This window comes from Neofelis nebulosa, chromosome 2 (genome assembly GCF_028018385.1).
Source record: "Neofelis nebulosa isolate mNeoNeb1 chromosome 2, mNeoNeb1.pri, whole genome shotgun sequence".
Classification (NCBI taxonomy): Eukaryota; Metazoa; Chordata; class Mammalia; order Carnivora; family Felidae; genus Neofelis; species Neofelis nebulosa.
The window spans coordinates 40432737-40452296 of NC_080783.1; positions in this window are offsets into that span (position 1 = coordinate 40432737).

Here is a 19560-nt window from a genome sequence, read left to right on the forward strand (position 1 = left end):
TTTACATAAGACACAGTTTCCTTGAAAGAATATAATTAGATTTGACCAAACCATCGAAACCATGTGGATATTTCAAGTTTTGGATGCACAAATGATAACATCAATCCTAACTGCTTAGATATTACCTCAGGGAAAATGCTTTATAGTGCAGTGCAGTGTTTCCATGGAATGGTTAACATTCTAGAAACCCTGAAATTATTGTTAATTTTCTTAGTGATATGGAAGGAAATATAAAAGTGATTAAAATGGAGATGATTGTTTCTAAAACCTGATAATTCTTGATATATGCCATAACTTTGGAAAACCCAGTTAAGACACATCTGTAAAGGAAATAGGCAAATGATGATGATTTATTTATTTATATTTTATCTATTTATCTTCTTTTATATCCATCTGACCATAGTATTATATTATTATTATTATTATTATTATTATTATTATTATTAATTTTAAATCCTGGTATTATTAACATACCATGTTATGTTAATTTCAGGTGTATAATATAGTGATTCAGCAATTCTATACATTACTCACTGTTCATCCCAATGAAATGTATTCTTAATTCCCTGTACCTATTTGACTCATCCCCCCACCCACCGCCCATCTGGTATCACCAACGTCTCTCCTTTGTTCATTTGTTTTGTTTCTTAAATTCCACATATGAGTGATCTATATGAGCACTTTAGAAAAAGCCGTAAAAGCCAGAAAATTTAAGAAAGTCAAAATTACCTACAAATTGTAAGCATGTAAAACTGGTAAAATCCAAATAACATCTGCAGTTTATTTTTATTTTTTATTTAATATAATTTATTCTCAAATTGTCTAACATACAGTGTGTAAAGTGTGCTTTTGGTTTTTGGGGTATATTCCCGTGGTTCATCACTTACATACAACACCCAGTGCTCCTCCCTAAAGGTGCCCTCCTCAATGCCTATCATCCACTTTCCCCTCTCTCCCAACCCCCATCCACCCTTCAGTTTGTACTCTGTATTTAAGAATCTTTTATGGTTTGCCTCCATCCCTCTCTGTTTGTATTTTTTCCCCTTCCCTTCTCCCATGGTCTTCTGTTAAGTTTCTCAAGATCCACATATGTGTGAAAACATATGATATTTGTCCTTCTCTGACTGACTTACTTCACTCAACATAATACCTTCCAGTTCTAGCCGCATTGCTGCAAATGGCATGATTTCATTCTTTCTCATTGCCAAGTAGTATTCCATTGTATATATGAACCACATGTTCTTTATCCATTCATCAGTTGATGGACATTTAGTCTCTTTCCATAATTTGGCTATTGTTGAAAGTGCTGCTATAAACATTGGGGTGCATGTGCCCCAATGCATCAGCACTCCTATATCCCTTGGATAAATTCCTAGTAGTGCTATTGCTGGGTTGTAGGGTAGTTCTATTTTTAATTTTTTGAGGAACCTCCACACTTTTCCAGAGCAGCTGCACCAGTTTGCATTCCCACCAACACTGTGAGAAGGTTCCTGTTTATCCACATCCTCGCCAACATCTCTTGTTTCCTCTCTCTCTCTCTCTCTCTCTCTCTCGTCTTAGCCACTCTGACCTGTGTGAGGTGGTATCTCAGTGTGGTTTTGATTTGTATTTCCCTGATGATGAGTGATGTTGAGCATCTTTTCATATGTCTGTTGGCCATCTGGATGTCTTCTTTGGAAAAGTGTCTATTCATGTCTTCTGCCCATTTCTTCACTGGATTATTTGTTTTTTAGGTGTTGAGTTTGGTAAGTCCTTTATAGATATTGGACACTAACCCTTTATCGGTATGTCATTTGCAAATCTTTTCCCATTCCATCAGTTGCCTTTTAGTTTTTTTGATTGTTTCCTTTGGCATGCAGAAGCTTTTTATCTTGATGAGGTCCCAATAGTACATTTTTGCTTTGAATTCCCTTGCCCTTGGAGATGTGTTGAGCAAGATATTGCTGCGGCTAGGTCAAAGAGGTTTTTGCCTGCTTTCACTTCTAGGGTTTTGATGGTTTCTTGTCTCATATTCAGGTCTTTCATCCATTTTGAGTTTATTTTTGTGTATGGTTAGGAAAGTGATCTAGTTTCATTCTTCTGTGTGTTGCTGTCCAGTTCTCCCAGCACCATTTGCTAAAGAGACTGTCTTTTTTCCATTGGATATTCTTTGCTGCTTTGTCAAAATTTAGTTGGCCGTACATTTGGGGGTCCAATTCTGGAGTCTTGATTCTATTCCTTTGGTCTATGTGTCTGTTTTTGTGCCAATACCATACTCCCTTGATGATTACATCTTTGTAGTAGAAGCTAAAGTCTGGGATTGTGATGCCTCCCACTTTGGTTTTCATCTTCAATATTACTTTGGCCATTCGGGGTCTTTTGTGGTTCCATACAAATGTTAGGATTGTTTGTTCTAGCTTTGAGAAGAATGCCAGTTCAATTTTGATTGGGATTGTATTGAATGTATAGATTGCTTTGGGTAGTATTGACATTTTAATAATATTTATTCTTCAAACCCATGAGCATGAAATGTTTTTCCATTTCTTTGTGTCTTCTTCAATTCCCTTCATAAGTTTTACCTCTTTTACATCTTTGGTTAGGTTGATTCCTAGGTGTTTTTTGGTTCTTGGTGCAATTGTAAATGGGATCAGTTTCTTGATTTCTCTTTCTGTTGCTTCATTATTGGTGTATAAAAATGCAACCAATTTCAGTACATTGTAACATCTGGAGTTTAATTAATAGTTTATGTCATTGTTAATCTCCTGGCTTTAAAAATATACTATGGTTATGTAACCTGTTTCATTGGAGAAAGTGGGGAGAAGGGGCACAGGGACTCTACTATTTTTGCAATTTCTTGTGAATCATAATTTCAAAATAAAAAAGTCAAAAAATAAAATATGTTTACAACTCTATGACCCAGATATAAGAATTGTTAATATTTCAAAAGAGATTTTCAACACCTCTTTCTCAGAACTATGTGTATTTGAATAGAGAGAGTTCCAGAATCTCATTTTAAATATGTTTCTGTTTATTTAGCATTGTCATCTATATGAGAATAAGTAAATTTAAGATTTATGGTAAGAAATGTTGTGTAATAAAGAAAGTAGTGTTCAAATAATGAGCTGTTTATTTGTATACAATAATAAGACTCTCTATGAAATGACCATCTTTATCAAATATTTCTCTTAAGTCTACATTTCATTCCCTCCCACTTTTAAAGGGCCTGATGCAAAGCTACCCCATTCTATGGGGAACATCCCTGGGGAAATGACAGGAGAGAAAAAGGGGAGCACAGTTTCCTGGTTGTTATTTATAATTCTGTATTGTCTCATGTGTCCCCAAGATGGTGTTATTTGTTCCTTCTGTTTTCTAAGAGCATGTTTGCAACTTTTTTAGTATAACTTTTTTCCTTTACTCAAGTTAATTATTGCAGCTGAATCTGTGAAATAAAGCATGCGTTTCTTACTGTTATATCCGTGCCTTATTTCTTTCTGCCTGTAAACCATAAGATGGCGGATGCAGAGAGTTGATTATGATTTGCTTACAGACGACTTCTTCCCTCCATTTTGTGTAAGCCAAAGAATTCAGTGTAATGGGTACAGAGAGGGATCATTGAGGAACTGAATTCTATAACTCATTTTTTAAAGAAAAATAATATTGTTTTCTGGCGATTTTCAGGAGAAATATCTCAAATGGGACCTGGGACTCCCCTTTTTAAATATTTTTATCTGAAAAGATATGTCTGTTGTCCATAATTAAGGCATTCTAGGATCACCATTCCATTTCCTGTGGAATCACTGCCCTTCTGAACAGAGGAAGACTGAGTGACATTCATGTATCTTAGAAGTAACACTCACTAGCAGTCAGGGAGGCTGGACTCTGGGCATCAGGTATTTCAGGATCTGTAATGAAATCTAGACTTTTAAAGTGGCATTGAATCAAGGACTGTTGGATTTCAGATATGAGATGGAAGATGAGGATGGGAAACCTGGTCACTGAAGATAAGGAGCCCGTTCCTATTTTTTGGACTCAGCCTACATCTCCTTATTAAATTTTTCACTAGCTGGGCTAGGCAAGAACTCAGATTTATATATAATGAGCGTTCCTTGCATAACAAGTTCATACAATGAAAACTCATACTCACTGAACATTTATTAAAATGAAGTGACTGTATATCTCCTATTGCAGTGAAGCACTAAAAAAATAGTTGGAAGTGTTGTCGCTGTCTCCTGCCAGCAGTGGTAGTATTTGGGCCGGGGTGAGAAAACATTGTTGGTTGAAACAAAATCCATTTTTCTTGTTAAACTCCATTGTTCTGCATTCTCTTGGTAAATCTGGAACTAAGAAAAATCTTGTTCATGGTGAGCGTTCTTTATGTGCAATTTGGTATTTTTATTACCAAGGTGTACTTTTTCTCTCTAAGATCAAACCTGAATTTTTGTCATTAAACTGTTTTTATCGGGGCGCCTGGGTGGCTCAGTCGGTTAAGCGTCCGACTTCAGCTCAGGTCACGATCTCGCGGTCCGTGGGTTCGAGCCCCGCGTCGGGCTCTGGGCTGATGGCTCAGAGCCTGGAGCCTGCTTCTGATTCTGTGTCTCCCTCTCTCTCTGCTCCTCCCCTGTTCATGCTCTGTCTGTCTCTGTCTCAAAAATAAATAAACATTAAAAAAACAAAAAACAAACTGTTTTTATCAACAAGACGAAAGAAGATTTGAGATTTTTATGTGCAAGTGATGGCATTACATTATACAAGACACTGATGCTGACTATGAAATGCTTAAGTAGATGTTTTTTAGAGCTCCTATTTCGGTTAAGGCACTAGAAATACATTTCCCCCAAAAGGAAAATAAAATAGGACAAGAAAATAAAAAACAAGATTGTATTTTATTGGCCAGTTTTATTTTTGGGCGTAAGTTTACTTTAGTTAAGAATGAAGATAGTTCTGTGTTGATAAATTAATATCTACTAGCTTTTAAAAAATACAGTGTATCTGAAAGTAATTAAAGATTATTCTAATGACAAAATTTTTGGAAAAGATGCATCTTCAGACATTCCTTTCTAAGCAGTATCATCTTGCAATTGTAAAAATGATAATTAACCAATACTGAACCTTCTTTGGTTGAAAAAATAAGCCTTTTTATGAATAATTAGGTGATTTTCAAGTTAGACAAGCAAGAGATTTAGGGGCAATTCCTTGGTTTTAAGAAGGCTTTCAGAGATACAGGTGTGTTGGCTTCTTTGTTTTATGTGATGACTAACCACCAAATGTTTGGGAATGTATATATGATTAACTGAAATATTTTGTTTTCTTTCTACGTAGCCTCCAAGTTTTCCATGCTAGTCATTTTTTGCAATCCCTATAACACAACTGAAGTGAATATACATAGTGTGGTATATATACAATATTAAGGTGAAAATCAGCCTCATATTGCTTTAGAACATTCATTTGTTTCTTATTGTTAATAAGAAATTAAAATATTAAAAGATTAAATCAAATCCTTTCATAAAGTTAACATAGGAACCAGGCAGAGTAACCTACATCAATGGCAGGTATCCCTCTCACTCTGCTGTTTGTTTTACCACACTTCATAGAGAACCATCTCTCTGTCATCAGTAAATCAATAATGCTAATAATAATTCTAATGGTGAAAGACAACAGGCCCTCTTTCTGTCTACCCAGCACGACTAGAAAGAGGAGGAGTTCGTGGCAAAAGGCGGAATTAATGCTGCTGCTCCTACCAATTGCTGCCAGATTTTAAAAAGTAAACAGAAATGTCGACATTTATCTGTAATCCCTTGATTTTTTAAATGCTGAAAATTTGATTTTTAAAAATACACTGTGTAGACCAAACAGAACACTTCTACAGGCTGGATTCAATCTGTGCTGCAATTTGTGAAATGTGATTTAGAGAGTGTGATGCTTCAGGCCTACGTTGTTATGCCCTTGGGACTTACAATGCCTCCTTCTTACTTGAGCAGGAAGGCAAGCAATATTGTTGTAATTATTATTATTTCACACTCCTATTATGATAAAGGTTGCAGTGTTTTCTTAAAGCTCCACTGAAAATGTAAGGAGTAGTATCCTTAGCCAATATCCTAAGTTTCTTTGCTTGTTTTAAGTCCCTCCAGTACTAGAGGCTTCCAAAATTCTGATTTCCAACTGCTTTTCTCAGTTTATTATCATTTCCTCTGTTTGTAGAGTGTTTGGATGACTGGCTCCAATGTATCTTAACTAAAAGCACTTATAATATTCAGGTCATAAATTAGACTTGCAGTTTCTAAATGAATTTTGACTCGGGCATTTAACCTACCTGTGAATTTTATAACACTTCCCCATTAAAAAGGGAAAAATATAAACTGTTGAAAGATGATTGCTAGTTATTCAGCTTCATGTGGTAGTACGCTTAAAGATTTTATTTTCCTCAGAAACTACTACTACTTATAAAGCTCATCCATCATATGTAATGAGAGCTGTCAGGAATATTTAGTGAGAAATAGCTGCTTGATATGCTAATAGCGGCCCCTCAGTGAATTCATTTTGTTCTGCTTCTTGACATTAATGGTTTTCATAATCTAATGAATGATGTGTGCAATAGAAGCAAGGCCACAGGGAAAGATCATATAAAGTTAAAGTAGGGAAAATCTTTATCAGTATTTGCATCCATTTAGTGGAATGCATTTTATATATATCCATATTTATCTTGACTTTTACTGATTTCTACTTGAAGGTATCATTTGGAATTAGGGATTCTAGTTTACTTACTGCCAGTTTGCCTCCCCTAATGGTGCAGTTGCTTTGGCTTCTCATTTGGTCTGGTTAGTAAAAATGCTAGTGACGGGTGATTTCTTACATCCTCAGAAGTACATGAGAATTTTGAGTCCTTAAGATGCTACTGATTTACAAGCAAAAAGCAGTTGGAACCATGGAAGTGCTGATGCAATCAATAATAACCTGATTGGTTAAATCAGGAGTGCCATTCTGAGCTCTCTATTCTCTAGGGCTATGTGTGTGATTAATTTATATGAACTTCCTTTGCATCGTGGCTTTAAAAATGGGATGGATGCACATTTGTCAGGGACAGTTAAGTAGGGTGCTGCCTGAGAGTGGAGATGTAAATGACCTCTCAAGGTCCTTTCTAGCCTGTGATTTTATGAATCTATAGTAATCAAAATGGAGTCACCCAAATCAGTACTTATGAAAGCATTGTATGTGCTTATAAGGTTATCTATCTATCTATCGACAGATAGATAGATATAGATGATAGATATAGGTATACATATAGGTAGATAGAAATCAAGGGAGTCTCTAACATTTCTCAGCAGGTTTCAATTCCATTTTTAAAACAAGATATGTAAAACAAACATTTAAATCCTTTAAATGTAAATATTAACACATTTTAAACTCTAATGACAACAATTTGTATTTTTTAAAAAAAATTTTAACGTTTGTTTATTTTTGAGACAGAGAGAGACAGAGCATGAATGGGGGGAGGGTCAGAGAGAGAGGGAGACACAGAATCAGAAGCAGGCTCCAGGCTCCGAGCTGTCAGCACAGAGCCTGACGAGGTGCTCGAACCCGTGAACCACGAGATCATGACCTGAGCCAAAGTCGGACACTTAACCGACTGAGCCACCCAGGCGCCCCAACAATTTGTATTTTTTAAGCTGATGAAGCATTGACATATTTGAAGTAGCTTTCTTTTTTTTTTTTTTTTTTTTTTTGCTAGATCTGTTACCTTGTATGAGTGGATTACTGTGAAAAAAACAGGGTACTTTTTAAAAGATAAGTAGAAGAGGCATCTTAATTCCTTGGCTCACCAAGAGAAGGACTTTTTTTCTAAGTAGAGAAAAAGAAAATTTTACCTTAGTAAATATCCAGGCTTTAATAAAGCAAATGAACAGAATTCATAGGCATCATAGGGCTAATTAATTTACTAATTATCATACTTTTTGTGGCCAATCACCCTTTTTCTCCTTCATTTTACAACAGATTTTATATGTGCATGCAGCACTTTTGAAATTGGGAAGTAAGTAGTAACTGACTTCATTTTCATCTGATTTTATGTCCTCTGGCCGCATAATGCTATACTTTACATAACCAACTATGTTGTGAACACTTAAGTAGTCTACATCATCTCTGAATGCCTGCGAGCCAGATTATCTTGGTTACAACCTAGACTTGCCAGCTGCGTGATACTGTCCAAAGCACTTAAATTCTCTGTACTGCAGTTTCCTCATGTGTGAAGTGGGGATTATAATGGAACCTTTATCAAAGAGTCGCTGTGAGATTTAAAAAGATAAAAGGCCTTAGAATGGAGCCTTACCTATTAGTCCTCAGAGTATATTGGCTGTATTTATTCATTTAACAAATATTCAACGAGTCCCTCCTTAGGTGCTCTTCTAGGGATGGGGACACTACAAAAAGACAAAGATAAAAATCTCTGATTTCATAGAACTTATATGCTTACAGTCTTAGGGCATTTATTATTCTTAAACTGTATTACAGAGTATTGAAAAGGTATGCAGTAGTGTTTACTGACCAAGGGATGAATGAAGGAGTCGATAAATGAGTGAATGAATAAATGAATATGTAAATCTGTGACCTACTTGCTCTTCCTATTTCCAAGGCAGAATGAACAAACATGAAATGTATGTTAACTCACAATAGGGACAATAATGAAAATAGCCCTAGAAATGGGCTACTGATCTGGCAGCCATAGATGTCATAGAAAGCCAGATTGGAAAGTGCCACATTGTGAGCCCAGCAAAATGTATAGAGGAATACATCAATGTCTGCACATCCACTCTTAACTTACTAGTGAGTAAGATATAAAGGATTTCTAGTAAACTTTTGGTCCAAAGATTATCTTCCCTCATGAATGTCTGCAAATGTACTCTTAGTAAGTCCTCGCTTGGATTTACATACAGATACTCAGTCGTCCAGACATCATTTGTTGAAAAAACTGTTCTTCTCTCATTGAATTGTCTTGAGACTCTTTTCAAAAATAAATGTAAAGATTTAGTTCTAGACTCTCAGCTCCATTCCTTTGGTCTGTGTTTATCTTTTTGCCAACACCACAGTCTTGATTATTATAGTTTCATTGTAAATTTTGAAATTAAGGAAGTCATCACAATTTACTCTTTAAGATTATTTTGGCTCTTCTGGGTCCCTTGCATTTCCATATGAATGTTAGGAGCAGCATGTTAATTTCTGCAAAAGTGCCAATTCCGATTATCAGTGATTGTGTTGAATCCGCCGGACTGCCATCTTAATATTAATCCTTCTAATTCACGAACATGGGGTGTCTCTTCATTGTTTTTATGTTTTTTTTTTAATTTCAACAATGCCTTACAGATTCCAGTGTATAAATCTTGTACTCTTTTTGTTAAGTTTGTTCCTAGCTAATTTATTTGTTTTCATAGTATTGTAAATGGAATTTTTGATTTAGTTTCATAAATCACTTTTTTAAAGTTTATTTATTTATTTTAAAAGAGAGAGAGTGAGTGAGGGGGTAGAGAGAGAGCGGGAGGGAGAATCCTAAGCAGGCTCTATGCGGACAGCACAGAGCCCGATGTGGGGCTTGATCTCACAAACTGTGAGATCATGATCTGAGCCAAAACCAAGAGTCAGATGCTTAAGTGACTGAGCCACCCAGGTGCTTCTGAATTAATTTTATTTTCAGATTGTTTATTACTAGTGTATAGATATACATCTGATTTTTATATGTTGATCTTGTATCCTATAATCTTGCTGAATCATTTCATAGTTCTTAGTTGTGTGTATGTATATATGTGTGTATTCCTTAGGATTTTCTACATACATGACAATGTACAGAGATAGCTTTACCTTTTTGTTTCTAATTTAGATGCTTTTTATTTCTTTACTATTTTTTAAAATATGAATATCACCAAAAATTCTGAAATGTTAACACATTTAGCAACCAATATTTAATGGCATTGATTTTGTTCTTCCTTTGTATGTTACAAGAAAGGTAAAGGTAAGAGAGTATTTCCAAATTACATGATGGAAAAGAGTCAGTGAAAAAAGAAGCAAGGCTACAGGTGACCTACCTAGCTTGACTTTACTCTTTACTTGGTCTCATTTTCTGTCTTTGGAGAAATTGGGAGGTATGGCAGAACTCAGTATGTCACCTTTTACTAAAAGTTCACAAAAGGATTTATGAGTAGGTTTGATTACTAATTTGTAGACCTTATCCATTCTATCAACGGATTTAATTGGTGTTTCCATTTTCAATAAGAAATGCCAGCTCATGTAAGGCAATTAAATCTATTTTTCAAATCATAATTCTGAGTCACTACATCAACTCTATGAAATATAAATCTATCACATTTACTATGTTCACTTCATCCATGAATTATGTATTTCAGTTGAGAAAGTAATTAAGTTTGCTTGACATGATTTACTTTTTTACAAATGCACTGGGCTCATTGCTCATGTTTTCATTATATTTCACTCATTTGTAGTTATTTTGGTTAGTGGTTTATGAATGATGCCACAAGAGATTGAAACTTGGCTTATAGGCAGCCTAAGAATTCTCAGTGACGGTTAGCAGTGAGCTTCCTCTCGCTCACTGTAGTTTCCTAAATTAATTTTTTTTCAAAGTTATAGATCGTGTAACAATTCTGAAAATTACATTAAGAGATTTTTATTAAAAACTGAGTGGAAAATATTTAAAATTTATTATTACATAGACATTACATTTTTCTGACTCTATGAATACCCATCTTTATCAGTATGCCTATGTTTCTAAATCATTAAGTGGAACATACATCTTGGATTTGTCTTGGATTATGTCTCACTCGTGTATCATTTAAATCTCTTTCCTATTCTGATATGGCAAAACAAAATCAAATTATTAGGATGAATTTTTGGGTGACTATTATATGGAAGGTGTGTAGGATGTAATTTCTGCCTGTGAAGAGGTTACATTATCAATTTCATTTAAAAAATACTCAACATATTTTATTCCTTTATTTTTGAATGGATTATATTATAATGTCTTTAGAGTCACTGTTTATTTTTATTGCAATATAGTCCAAATGCAAATCAGTTAACCACTCCCAGCATATAATTTTATTTCCTTCTTGACCTTTATATTATGAACTATTTCAAACATATACAAAAATAGACTGAAGAATATAATGTACTTCCATGTATCTGTCACACAGTTTCAATAATTGTAATCTCATGGCCAATATTTTCTCATATATACTTCTACTCATTTCCCCCTCTTCTGTAGGATTTAAAAAAAATTTTTCCATACCTCATCTTAATTTATTAATAAATATTTTAATATTTACTTCTTAAAAATGAAAAATGTTTTTAAAAATAATCACAATACCATTATAAGACTTTAATAATAATTTATTAATTCAAATATCTAGTCAATGATAAAATTCCAATTATCTCATAGATGTCTTATATATTTTAGTTATTTAGGTTATATGACCTTCAGTATTTTCTATGGTTAGACTTTGCTGATTATCCTTAATTGATTAAAGAAATGATTAATATGAACATTATTAATATGTTCTAGTCTCTGTACTTACTCTGTTGGTAGTTGGATCTAGTGGACTGAAAGATTCAGGAATTTTTTTTTTTTTTTTTTTTTTTTTTTTTTTTTGTCAAGTCCACTTCATGGGCGGTAATATGTTCTTCCTTTTGGAGACACAAAATATCTACATGGCTTTCTTTTCATGATGATAATTGTTGATGTGTAATATCTATCCATTAATTTGTTAAAAGTTGTTTGTGTGTGTATACATACAAATACGTATAAATTATAATATAATTTATACAAATTTACACCCACACGTTCTCTCTCTCTTTCTCTCTCACACACACACATACACACACACACACACACACACACACACACACACACACCCAGAGAGAGAGAGAGAGAGAGAGAGAGAGAGAGAGAGAGAGAGATTCCTCATTTATCAGCTTGTGTTATGTGTAAAGCATGGGTACTATAAATGAGGACCCCATTTATGCATGGAGGAATACTGTAGTTTTGATTTCTAAGAGTGACTTTTCTACCCACAGAGCCACACAAATGCTATCCTTGTTTTGTTTTCTCACACAAGCTTATGGAGTAATTTTTTCTGTCCCATCATGGGCACTAACTTCTCCTTTGCTTATTCCTTTCCCTAATGTCTTATTCTAAGACCCTCATAAGCCACTAGCCATGAGTTGCTGTTCACCACTCTGGCTTTGAATTCTTTCTTCATTAACCAGGGATATCCTATTCCTCCTTTTGAAGTTAGCTATTAAAAACATAATAATATTTATTTGTGTTTTAGATTGAGTGTTTTTCTGTATCAACTCAGTCAGCCATATTTCCTAGAAGTTTTCTCAACACATTGTATGTGTGTGTGTGTGTGTGTGTGTGCATGCATATAACACTTTCCCTGAGATCAGATACCTTTCAAATGTGTAAACATATAATGTAATACAAACATCCTTTTCTTTAAAAAATAATCCCAATTATTCATACAAAACCTCTACTCATTTGAAGTAATATGACCCAAGATTTTGCTTATTTAATATTATGTATTACAATGCACTTTAGTTTTATAAGAATCCATATTGTATGATGGATCTAGATTACTAAAATGTACAAATATATAGTTGAAAACACAGACAGAGAACATTTGCCCCTACCTGAAGAAATTTAAGATCATGATTTCCTACGTATTAGGTTCTTCATGTAAATCCTAATAGGAATTATTAATCCATGACTTACATTATTTTAGTATTCTAAAATATCAAGTCTTAAATTCAAAAATTAAAATTCACAATATTTAATTAATATTAATGATGCCGTTTTTTGTATTGACTCATTTTTGCACCAAACAGTACATCAGATTGATCAGTTCTATTAATGTTACTAGAACTCAGTCCCCATGGATGTCCTATCACTTCAGTGGCTGATGGTTCCTTTATATCACCTTTTAACACTATTTCTTGTGTCATGGCTTTTGGACTTCTTAAATTTCTAAAACAGCAGGCTATGGAGGAATCATTTACATTGAAATTGAATATTTATTATAGCAAGCTGCTAATTTTTAAAGTTCAATAGCTCTCTAGTGGCCTCATAAGAGAGTGTAACTACCTCTAAATTATTACATTGCAATAAATATGGAAATGAATGCTCTTATTCTATCTTTTTCTTCTTCTTACCTGACAGGAAGGAACATTATAGATGGCTTTACATCATCAATAACTAAGAGAAAATCAGATAGATGTTCTATTTCATAGATCCTTTCTTGGTTCCATCAGATACCTATTCATTAGTTTGTTTAATGACTTGCCTTTGAAAAGCAATGAAGCTGAACTATTTCTCCTTCACCGGTTATCAAAAACACATAGCGTGTTACTGTATTAAAACAGATACCCACCATGTCAGATTCTGCCCCACATTGATTGGGAGCAAAATATACAGACAGGAGAAACAAGCGGTATTAAATAGGACCTGGGTTTTAAGAAACCAAATTGTGACTCCCTGGGAAAGACTGATATTAACATAAGTATGATCAACTAAAAGGAAATATCACAGAGCCAGTCCAGTTCCAGATCAGAAGGAGAGACCTGGTATAGTAGAGTGGGAATAGATACTTGAGTTTCTTGAAAATAATAGCCAAAGTGTAAGTACATGTCTTTGTTCATTGTGTTTGAATGTCATTACAAGTCCACATACTTATTACAAAAGCTCACTTATACTGCCAAGAATGTTATTAAGACTACTTGTTGCTTGCCTCTATGATGGGAGCCACCTTTGCCTTTAACAGCCGTCCTCTAATGTGGTTCCATGAGGTCTGTCTGTTTATCAGACTGTTTATCAGTCTCAGGAGTTAGAAACTGATGAAAAGTGGGTCTCGTTAATTCTGAAGACCCATCATGGTAAGAAAGTTAAGTTCACTTGTACACTATTTCTCCACCACATATTTTTATATTCAGTTATCTATAATTTTGCATAATATTTCTTACAAGATATGAAATAATGGGAAACAGACATACACAGATACTCACATGACTTATAGTTACAGCTGTTCAGACCTATGTATTGGTACATTCTTAGAAATGAACATTTCAAGTGGCACCTGGATGGCTCACTTGATTGAACATCTGTCTCTTGATTACAGGTCAAGTCATGATCCTAGGTTCATGTCTCTTGATTTCAGCTCAGGTCATGATCCTGGGTTGTGGGATTGAGCTCTACTTGGGCTCTGCACTAAGCATGGAGCTTGCTTGGGATTCACTATCTCTCCCTCTGGCCCTCTCCCCTGCTTGTGTGATCTCTCTCTCTCTCTTTCTCTCTCTCTCTGTCTCTCTCTCTTTCTCTCTCTCAGTTAAAAAATGTTTTTTATAAGAAGAAACATACATTTTGAAATCCCCTAATAACTTTCCTTTATGCTACGTGGGGAGAGACATCAGACATCCAGAAATTACACATAGGAAAAAGAGAAATAGTAATGGAAGTCTTCGTGGGGTAATGAGAATGGTCAGGAAGAAGCAAAGTGTAAAGTTCCAGCTTTCTAGCTGGGTTTCAGAGCTGAGCTTTCTGAATGGCAATGTCCTCTCTTGCCCTTCACATCCAAGTTCCAAGAACTTTCAAGTGTACCTATTAAGCCCCCTTCAAATCTGTATAGTTGTTTCTATTGCTATCTTCTTAGTTCTTGACACCTTCTTTTCTTTCAAAGATATCTCTGAGCACCTCTTAAGTACCATTTCCACTTACATTTCTCTCCTTTCTCACAGCCCATTATTCCCATTGTATTCTAATCATTTACAAAAAATATGTGATTATTTTATTCTGTGTGTAATATCTTTCAAGCAATTCTGACCTAGAGTGAAATGTAAAAATACTCTGACCTCAGTCTATTAACCTTCTCCTACTAATAACCTTCTCCTACTAATAACCTTCCCTCTCCTCACTGGCAAAATAATCAATAGGATCTTTGCAAATGGTCCTTTCTTTGCCTGGAATACTCTTTCCCCTACATTTCACCCAAGTAAAGATTTCATTTTAAATGTGATTTTCTTAGAGAAGCTTTTGCTTCATTTCTCACATCAATGATGATCTTACTTCTCATCAAGTTATTTTTCTTCTCAGAGTACTTCGGTTAATTTGTGATTATAAACACATGATATGATTCTTAAAAAATGTCTATCGTAATTGAAAATTAACTCCTATATCTCCAGGACGTAATAGGATTTTTGCACACAGAGTGCTCAGGAGACAGTTGTTGAATGGGGGGGGGAGGGGGGAGGGACATCTGGGTGAGGGAGGCATGTAGGTGCTTTCATCTTCCTTGGGGTAATGGTGGTTGAATGAAACGATGATATCGGTTATCATCCTTAGCCTTAGAACCATGTAAAGACTATTTTCCTTACCTTTTAAATGTTCAAAATTATTTTTAGTTAGTACTTCATACCTTTTCTAAAAATGAAGGGAAGACCAGTAAGTGCGAGTTCTTGCATGCTTTTTGGAACCAGTTAGGTTATGATTGATAAAGCAGTATCATCTGACAATAAATTTCTAGTTTGGTATTATCTGTAAACAACTTGAATTTTAACTAAAGCAGAAATATTCACAGTGGTAGGCAATACAATTGTTCATATAATGGTATGACTCTATGGGCATCACTTTGACTCTATGGGCAAAGTGATTTTGCTTGATTAAAAATGTTAACTTGGTATAGAGGAATAAATTGTAACACATCTCCAATTAATGAAACTCCCAGTAAAATTAGACTTTCTCCATGCAGATATGAATGAATTGTTTAGAATTATATTGGAAAATGCAGCTCATAAAATAAAAGTTTATTTTGTCATATAATACAAATATTGTATTTATGGTACATAATTATTTGTGGCCATGGGTGAGGCAATGAGAATGTATGTCATAAATGTTACTACTTTCATTTTACCCTAATTTATTTCTTATTTTCTTATTTCTTATTTCTTATTTTCTTATTTCTTATATTTATTTTCTCTATAAAAATAGGACCCAGTAAACATTTGGTGCATTGTTGGGTTGGTGAGGGAAGTTTCTACAGTAGGGTTTTCTGATTGTATAAATATTCTATATAAAGCATGGGAAAGTTGGAACTAAGGTGGTATAATTCTTGAGCTATTCCAGATGTCATCTGTCCTTAAGGATTTTTCTTCATCCACTTGCTCACATTTAGTGTGGATCAGTGAGACTATGATAGTCATTAGATGTATTTGTTGATATTTCCACACCTTCTCCTTCTGGGAATATAATAGGATTCCATTTCTCTGTCTCTGTTTGTTAGATGTGGTCTTGTGAATTTATTTGACCTAGTAAATATGAATAGAAGTGACACATGTCACTTCTGGGATGAAGCATTTATGAGAAAGTGCTCAATTGTTCATGTTGATGTCCTCTGCTATGGTAAACAATGGTGATCCAGATAATGGAGTTTTCAAATAACTCTGGGTCCTTGAGGGAGGATGATATGGAACAAATCACTTTGTTGACCCAAGATTATGTGTAGCATGAAGAAGAAATAAACATTTCTGTTTAATGCCACTGAGATTTGGAGGTTGTTATAATTGTCTCATCTAGTCTGTTCTGCCTGATACAAAAGTTGGTACTAGAAGGAAGTTATTGCTATTAAAACACACACACACACACACACACACACACACACACACACACACACAACTAAACCAACAACAGCAAACCTTGAAACATATATCATTGGTTTAAGGGTCAAATGGAAGATGGAAAAGAAACTGTCACCAGAGACTGAGAAGATATATCTCATGGTAAAATATTTGTAAAATTTATAATCTCTAGTAAAATGAAAGGTAAAATTACATACCTAAGGATTTTATTGCTGTAGGGAAAAGAGTAAAAAACACGGTGGTAGTGGTGTGTGTAAGTTGCTCTTTGTCAAGTCATGTTAAAAAAAAAAGAGTTCAGAAAACACTTGCTTAGTTTGTAAACATGTATGCAATGGATATAGCCCACAAATTGAGGGAGTGGTGGGTGGTATGATGTGTCAGTATAAGTTGATCATTTGTAACAAATATACTATTCTGTGGGGGATGATGATAATGAAAGCAGGATATTCATGTGTCTGGGGGTATGGGTAAATGGGAAATCTCTAACCTCCTCATTAATGCTAAGTTTGAAACTGAACCTGCTCTAAAAAAGAAAGTCTTTATAAAGTATTTGGGTAGGAGGAAAGGAAGTTCTTCTGGTTTCTCCACTGCTATTTTAATATAGGATGTTGCAAAGATTTTAGCTTTCACTGATCAGAAATATATCAAGACAATCTATTTTAGTTGTGTTTTCTATCTTACAAATTTCAAATCTCCTCAAACACTTGGTATTGGACAGATAAAACTGCCTCAATAATTTAATTTAACTGATTGGCAAACTTTTTTTGGTAAGCCCTGTCTTTCCATCGATACCGATGATGTTTATTATTTCTGAAATGACTTATATACTTGAAGTATTTATTGATAGTTGTTAACTTGTGTTTTTGTTTTTTGAAAATTTATTTTCTGTGTTACTTCAAAGCCTAGGAAAGTTTTTCGAACTCATTGTCTCTATAATGTTCGTGATACTAATCTAAAGGAAACTAAACTCATCTCTGTTGTTCCACAGCCTCCCCCCCCCCCCAGTCTCCTGTCTGTCTATGGCACGGCTGTACAATGACACCACTTCTAGAAAAGGAAAACAGATTCAAGTTTAGATAAGTGTAGATATGTGCTTCATTTAGGGAAGTGACAATCTGGGCTAAATGTTCATGTTCGGTAAGATGAAAGTGGATGGTTTAGAGCAGCACCTCTCAGCCTCAGCACTGACATTCTAGGCTGCCTAATTCTTTGTGGTGGGGTGCTGCCCGGTGGAGAGTAGGATCCGTGTGGCATTTCTGATCTCTACCCATTAGAATTCTATTGGCCAGGAGAAGTCCCCAGTGTGACACTCCAAAGTGCCTCCAGAAATTGACAGAAATCTCCTGGGAGACAAAATTGCCCTCCGTTGAGAACTACTGTGCTAGCTAACATATATATATATATATATATATATATATATATATATATACACACATATATATATATACACATATATATATACACACACACACACACACACACACACACACATATATATATATACACACACACACACACATATATATATATATATATATAAATTAGGTACAATGTTTGTATATGCTTAGAATATCATTATGTTTGTGAAATGATAATTAGAATATTCTGCAGGGTCAACCAGAAATACATATTTAAATCTAGAAGTATCAAATGTATGATGAAACAAAATAAACAAATTCTTAAGTTGTAATTTCATTTAAATGAATAAAGAAAAAGAAAGATACTCTTCAGAGATTTATTTTCTCATTGTATTAATTTCTGTTACCTCTTAAACAATACCAAAACTTTCAATAGAAAAAAAAAGGAGGGGTGCCTGGGTGGTCCAGTCCGTTGAGCATCCAGCCAGCTCAGGTCATGATCTTGCTGTTCCCGAGTTCAAGCCCCATGTTGGGCTCTGTGCTGACAGTTCAGAGCATGGAGCCTGTTTCGGATTCTCTCTCTCTCTCTCTCTCTCTCTCTCTCTCTCTCTCTCTGTCTCTCTATGTCTCTGTGTCTGTCTCTCCCCCACTCATACTCTGTCTCTCTCTCAAAAATAAATAAACATTAAAAAAATTTTTAAAAAGGAAACTGGGAGAGCATAATCAAATATTCAGAATCAGTTAGCTGGGATAGGAAAGTGAACACTCACAGGTACACATTCACCAACATTAAATGGGAGCTGTGCATCCAAATTTTGTTAAAATTATGCACATTTTGCTATTTTTCCTTTATAAATGTGCAAGAAACATGTGGATGCATATTTCTCTAATCAGCAAACTTTTGTTAGAAGCCCTAATAAACTAAAAAGAGAACATGCCTGCACGCTCTGATATTCCACAAATTTCCTTAATCACATTCAATTTTTCTCCATTCTCTAAACACATTTAATCCCCCCCTCCCAATTTAAATTAATGTTTTCTTTGCAGGGCAAGACAGGTTCTCTTTGATGAGTCAAAAAACATGTTACTCTGGTACCGTAAAATAGCTTTCTCTTCCCTCACTGTATGCCTATACAGCCCTCTCTATTTCTGAACACCGAGGAAGATAAGATTTTCAGAAGTGGGAACCAAAAGGAGAATAGCATCTGATAACAATAACACATAAGCACTAGTCTGAACTTGAACAACTTGTGTTACATCTGAGTGAAGAAAATATCTACTTAGTACAGAAGAAGTGTCATATGTGGTTTCAGAAAACCAACAAAAAACAAAGCTAACAGCAAGGGCTGTTAGCACAATCACAGCAATCCAGTATGGCTTCCTAAACTAATTTGTTGTTACCTGATGGAAAGGAACAAAACAAAAAAAGAATCTCCAGCATGTCACCTTTCATTAAAATTGTGTTTCTCTGAGATTTTGTTATTTGCAATTGCTCATCTGTTAAATTAAAACTTTTAATTCTTCACAGTTTGTCACCTTTTTA